A 6,299-nucleotide genomic window follows, 5' to 3' on the forward strand; every position below is an offset into this window, starting at 1 on the left:
GTTCAAGTCTAAAATAGAAAACTTAGGGTCGGGCCGGGTCGGGCTGACCCAAGGTATTAACCCTGAACCCGATCCGACCCTGAGTCAGGGCCTAAAAATGAACCCTGACCCGCCCTCAGGGTTGGAAAATTCAGTCCAGACCCTATTCAGGCTCAGGGCTGACAGGACCAAACTTGCACCCCTAGTGTGACCATACAAACCGGTATTTTTCAGAAAAGTATGGTACGGTCCACTCCATAGGTTCATTTCTTGGGCCACAACGTAAATAGATTGTGCTCCAAAAAGTACCTCTATATGATGATCCCAACCCTCCAATCTATAGAGGAACTTCACATTATGGAAATTCAATAGTTCGGATCGATTGCTAGGATCATCCTATGGACATGATTTTTGGGGCACAACCTGTTTACGCTGTGGCCCAACAAATGGATGTTTGGATCATCCTATGGATTGGGTCGTACCATGCACTATGAAAAATATGGGTTTGTATGGCCACCCATCATATATAACTTATCCATGATTACATTATCTATCATATGAGAGAGAGAGAGAGAGAGAATTTTTTGGGTGACTAGAAAAGAGCATTTCACCCTCATTTAAGGGGTAACTGAAAACAAGGTTTTAAATTTCGACCGAAATTTCTGGTTTCGGTCGATACCGAAATTGAAATTGGGTGAACCCGAAACCGAAATTTTGAAATTTCGGTCGAAATTTTGTTTTCCTGAAATTTCGATCCAAAATTTTAGGAAAAGATTTCATTTTATTCATTTTTAAATATTTCCATGAAATTTCGTGTGAATTACAGAAATTCCGGCTGAAATTTCTGTAATTTCTCCTGAAATTTCAGGCAGGATAAAAACCAAAAAATTTTTCGTCGGATTTCGAACGAAATTTCAAAATTTCTGCCAAAATTTTTGTTTCGGTGAGGACCGAAATGCATTCCGAAACCCAAATTTAAAACATTGACTGCAAAAAGGAACGCCTATAATTTTGGCCGATTAATTTGACGATTTTGTAATCGTAGTTAAAGAGGGGACTGCCAGCATGGCTTAAATTGAGAATAGAGACCGGACTACCTTCAAGCGGCTATTTAATCTCTTGAGGGTAGCATTCGTTTAAATAGTTGAGTGTTAACATTTTACAGTAATGATGTGGATATATGAGAAAGCAGCCACATCAGATAAATAAAATGAATAAGACAAAATCTAAGCCTATGTGGCTGCTCTCTCATGCAACAGGTGGCCGCAAAATGCCTTCTGCGATGGTCCCTAACAAATCCCATATATAGGGATTTGCTCAATGGCGCACCTGTGGATCCAGGTCACCCAATTTTTTTTACCATTCGTTCAATTTTGCATTTTTTGCAGTTAAAAATACAGTCGTGTTTACTGTTGTGACATTGATCCAATGAGGCACCATTGCAGCATGTTTGCAGGGGGCCGTTCTCGATTGGCCATTTGTCAAATCACCTAAACACACAGTTATCACGTGTGTCGATTGGCCATTTGTCAAATCATCCATTGCAATTTTAATTCACTAACAAGGGAGGCTACTTAAGAGGGAGACCCAACCCCAACCTAACTACACTATCTAGCTCTCATTCACATGGCTGTCCATGCTTTATCTGGCTGGATTCCTTTCCTTCTACTTATTCTTCCCTTGCTTCCTCTCTTACTTTTCTTTCTCAAGAACAAAAGAGGAAGAACTTATAATCTCCCACCAGGCCCCTTCTCCCTTCCCATCCTTTGAAACTTGCACCAAGTCGGTGAGTTTCCCCACCGATCCCTCTAGTCACTCTCCAAAAAATATGGCCCCCTCATGACCTTCACCTCGGCCGCGTTCCAATGCTCGTTGTTTCCTCTACCAGAATGGCAAAAGAAGTCATCAAATCCCATGACCATGAATTCTCCAATAGGCCCGCCTTCGCCTCCCTACAGAAACTATCTTATAATTTCTTAGACGTGGCTTTTGCCCCGTACGGCTACAATTGGAAGGAGATGAGAAAAATCTGTGTTATTGAGCTACTCAGCCCCAAGCGAGTCCAATCATTTGGGTCTGTTAGGAAAGAGGAGATAGATAGAATGATCCAATCCATATCTGAATCTTCAGACCCTGTGAATCTAAGTGCAGTGCTCCCTTCTCTCACTAACAAAATTATTTGTAGGAGTGCTTTTGGTAAGAGTTTGGAAAGATATAAAGGTAAATTTCTTCGAGTTCTTGATGAAGGAAGGACTTTATTGAGTAGTTTCGTGGTTGCGGATTTCTTACCATGGATGTGGTGGATTGATGTGGTTACTGGGCAGCAAGCTAAGATTGATAAGAATTTCATTGATTTGGATACTTTCTTTGAGCAGGCTATTGAGGATCACCTTGATCCCAAGAGGGAAAGAATTGAGCAAGAAGACTTGATTGATGTCTTGCTCCGAGTTCAAAAGGATCTGAATCTTACTAGAGATCACGTGAAGGGAGTCCTCATGGTAATCGACTTATTCTATTAATTGATTTTTACCTAAAAATCCTCCATCTACAATATATTTCAATTAGTTATTTAAAATTGTTAAATGGCTAGAGTGTTACATTTTGAAAAATATTTCAAAAATTCCTTAATTATTACCTGGGAGTTTTTTTTTGCCAATAGCCATTCAATCTTCTCTAAAGTAATGATATTTTTCCTGCAAGAAATTTAGACTTAGTGGTTCTCATAATAAAAACCATTATATTTTCATAAGGATATATACATAAATAAAAAAATTTCACGCAAAGACTTCATGCTTTCCACGTTTGTCGAAAAATAAATGTATAGTATCCATTTTATGTTCTTATTAAGTAGTTGTTGGATTGTTACATTTTAATGTCTTGTTTTCCACGTCACGTAATTTTCTAGTTTGACTAGGAGAGAGAGAGAGAGAAAGGCCTTTTAGGTCAAACATAATATAAGTGTGAGTCAAGAATGGTAAGGTCTATTGTGTAGGAAGACCAGAGAGGAGTGTAGAAAGCTGTGTCTGTAAATTCGAGGAAGGGTTTGAGGATAGGTCGATTTCGTTTTAGAGTGATTAGAGAGAAACAATTCTAATAATCATTTTCCTGCTTGTAGTGAATTTTCTGTCCTGCACGTGGAGTTAGGCATCGTTGCCGAACCATGTAAAATATGTTTCTTATCTTTCTGCTTGTTGTTATTATATTTCTTTTGCATGTGATAGGATTGGAATAGGCTCGTTGGATTCCTACAAAGTGACATCAGAAATGGCTAGGTTAAAGGCATGAGTGGAGGAGGAAGAACCAAGTATTTTATTTATTTATTTAACTTTTTCTATTTTTTTTTTTATGTTTTTTTTTTTTTTTTTGCGTTTCAAAATGTAGGCAGAGTTTGATTGAAAGTGGTGAGTTCATTCTTTTCACTATGGGTATCTTTAATTAGGAGGAGCAATTTGAAGGAGGTTCCAATCAGTTAGAGGAAGTTTGGAGCTTGTTTTGATCAAAGCTAATAGTGATTGCAGATGTCTAGAAAATATATAAGTAGAGTGCGTCAATCAGCATTTCAGTTGCAATCGGCAGTTTTGCTTGCGGGAAATCGACATTGGCCAAACGATCAACAGGGTTTGAGTAGCTGTTAACTCGCTCGAGTTTTTGCTAATTAGTTTTTTAAGATCATCATGTGACTTCTGTGATCAATGGTAAAATAGTGTGATCTAAGTGTTGACTCGTTTTGTGTTTCGCAATCAGTGCGACAACAGGTGGGTGGACCACTGATTGACCCCTAGGATGTTAATCAATGTGAAGGCATTAGAAGGAAAGAAAGACAAGCCAAAAACGATAAAGTATGATCAGTTGGAGATGACATATCGAGGTCTCTATATAGAGTTCACTGACTGAGTTTTACTTAGGTCAGCTAGACATGTACATTGGCCATCAAGTCAGATGGAGTCAGTGCACCGGAACAATTCGATGGTGACTCTAGGTGGAAATCATCAATGAAAAATCTTCAAGGTGGTTATTATAACAAGCCAAGGTAGATATTGTTTGGCTACCACCTTATATTAGGTTTAACTTGTAGTTCCATATTTTAACTTGGAGAGTGAGAGAGGTGTTATGCTTTTTGGATGAAACATAATAATATAAGTTCATTTTGACCACGTGGGAGTGGTGAGAGGAGAGGTTTCTTTTGTAGAAAATGATAGAGGAGAATGGGAAGGTTTATAAGAGGATTCCTAAAAGGGTTTCTGGATTGGTCCATCTGATTTTAGATTGATCAGGGAGAAACCATTGTTATCTTTTTGTGCTACTCATAATGAATTTTCTCTGCGTCTCCGTGGATGTACCAACACTGCCGAACCACGTAAAACACTCCTGTTTTCTTTATGCGTATTATTTTCTTGTGTCTTATGGGTGTGATAGGATTTCTAAAGTAGCATTTAATGATTAATTAGAAATAAATTCTAAAAATTAACAATTTTTAGCTAGCCATAATTCTTGATGACAATCAATGTATTTCTTCTATGTCAGAGATTCAGAAGTAAAATCCCTTGATTCTTTTGCCATTAGCAATCTGACGCAAGTGTCCCATGATGCACAATTTCAAAACTCCTCCGGGTCATCGCGGACTCTCTTGAGTCGACTCCTTTTTACCTTGTCTGCATTCTTGTCATTGTCCATGTTTTGCCCTAAAAAACTATCAAAAATCCATCGCCTCTGCCGAGTTATGAACCCACCAATTGAGTACTCAGCCGCATCAACCGAGTACTCGACACCATTGTGCCTGTGAAACAACCAATTACTCCAAAATATTAACCTATTGGAGAAGGTGTTATTTAATCACGTGTGACCCCTTTTTTTTGGGGTTGTCCATTACATGTGAATTTTTAATAACGACGAGGATTGAACCTAGGCACTTTAATACCATTTGAAACTACCAATTACTCTAAAAGCTTAAGTTGTTGGAGAAGGTGTTATTTAATCTTTTATACTTTAACAGTGCCAAGTCGACTAGGATTTGTTTTGGCCTCATTTTGATCCACATCCATGTTTTGAAACACTGCCACAACGGATTACTTTTGTGCATCGTAATATGTAGCATCTAATCATTTCTATTTGACTTGTTTCCTCCATAAGCTAAAGTTTGTCTATCAGACATCTTACTATACGTGCTATAGAAGGTTGCAGGAACGGACACAGTATCCACAACAACAGTATGGGGGATGACAGAACTTATAAGGAACACAAGAAAAATGAAGGTAGCACAAGATGAAGTTAGAAGGATTGTTGGAACGAAAGAGAAGGTAGACGAAAGTGATCTTCCCCTACTTACGTATCTCAAGTCAGTAGTGAAGGAAACACTCAGATTACACCCTCGAGGTCCATTGCTGGTTCCATGAGAAACATTGCAACATTCAAGCATAGATGGCTTTGATATTTTTCCGAAAACTTTGGTGCTTGTAAATGCAATGGCGATCGGAACAGACCCTGATTCCTGGGAGAGCCCATAAGAATTCTTGCCAGAGCGATTTTTCAATACCTCGGTAGATTATAAAGGGCAAGATTTTGGGTTCATACCATTTGGGGGAGGTCGAAGAGGTTGCCCCGGAATTTATATGGGAACACTAGTTGTGGAGCTTGTTCTTGCAAATCTTCTCTTCTGCTTTAACTGGGAATTGCCTGCTGGGATGAAAAAGGAAGATATTGACGTGAATGAAGGACCTAGTCTTACAATGAACAAGAAAAATGCTCTTTGCCTGGTGCCCATTAGATATATTAGTTTTGGGAATGAGCAAGTAGAAGACTAGAAGTTACTGTATATCTCTTTTTGCTTTCATGTGGTTGTACATTAGATATATGAATAGAATAAGGTGAAGGGAAATGATATATTCGCCCCTTTTTCTTCCTTGGGCCACCCACTTATAGTGTAAAAGGGTAGCCATAAATACACTAGAAGGTGCTGGCCCATGGAACAAAAGAGGGCGAATATATCACTTCCCCATGGAGAAATTAGTTTTTAGTTTTCTTATACTAGCATTTGCTTCTGTTATTGTTGATATTTCTCTTGAGATTTAACAGTTAAAAGAGTTTGTAGAAAGTATTTGATATCATTGCAAGTAAACAAGATTCATATGGCATCTGCTATTAATTTTGGAAGAAGAGGCTACTTTGATCGAACTCGTTGCCTGTTCCAATAGCTGGGCAGACGGATTTTTTTTCATCATTATTTCTCACTTGATTTTAAATTTATTATTATTATTAATATTAGTTTCCCATATGGCCTGTTGCATCCACAGCAGCCACCCTGTGAATGGAGACAAAATCTG

At 38.4% G+C, this 6,299-nt stretch overlaps 1 pseudogene; it reads left to right on the plus strand.

The window, feature by feature from the left end:
* The first annotated feature begins 1,605 nt into the window (after positions 1–1,605).
* On the plus strand, positions 1,606–5,933 carry LOC143887659 (strychnine-11-hydroxylase pseudogene; annotated as a pseudogene).
* The last annotated feature ends 366 nt before the right edge of the window (positions 5,934–6,299 follow it).

The sequence above is a fragment of the Tasmannia lanceolata genome, unplaced genomic scaffold (genome assembly GCF_043159265.1).
Source record: "Tasmannia lanceolata isolate RefF3 unplaced genomic scaffold, GAP_Taslan_0.1 ptg000002l, whole genome shotgun sequence".
In the NCBI taxonomy this organism is placed as follows: Eukaryota; Viridiplantae; Streptophyta; class Magnoliopsida; order Canellales; family Winteraceae; genus Tasmannia; species Tasmannia lanceolata.